The following is a 554-nucleotide window of genomic DNA, read 5'->3' as shown; positions in this document are numbered from 1 at the left end:
CTCCGTGGGGTCTAACAGGGAACGTCCTCTCCCCCTGGGCTGCCCTCTTCCACCCCACTCCCACCCACCCCAACCCCCTCACCTAGGAAACTCAGAGAACCCTTCCCCGACATGCAAGCCACGGCTGGGCCGCATTAAAGCCCTTTAACCATACATTTATGGTGTGCGATTATGTGATGAGCGTGTGTCTCGCCCAGTACCGTGAAAGCCCCACGAGGTCTGTGACGCTCACCGTTCCCCGCTTCCAGCTCGGCCCCGGCACGCTGCAGACGCCCAGGCGGTAGCTTGAATGCTGCTCGAGGGCCCAGGCGGGAGGCAGAGCCGGCTAGGCGCCTGGAGCCTGAGCCCACAGGTGGCTCCAGCCCTGCGTCCCGGGACCTGCGATTTCGGGCAGGCCACGGCCGGCCGGGGTATCTCGGGCTTGTCCACAGGGCCCGCCAGGAATTCCAGGAAATGCACATCCCGGGTCTGCGGGGCGGGGCGGGGGCTTGGGCGAGGGGGCGGGCCCCGTGAGGGGCGGGGCCGGGGGCGGGGCCGGGCCCCTTAAGAGGATC

This window comes from Eumetopias jubatus, unplaced genomic scaffold, assembly GCF_037043125.1.
Source record: "Eumetopias jubatus isolate StellerSeaLion01/CBP00866 unplaced genomic scaffold, mEumJub1_p1.0 scaffold_9, whole genome shotgun sequence".
Taxonomy (NCBI): Eukaryota; Metazoa; Chordata; class Mammalia; order Carnivora; family Otariidae; genus Eumetopias; species Eumetopias jubatus.
The sequence above is the reverse complement of the archived record's forward strand: the minus strand, read 5'-3'. Positions refer to the sequence as shown.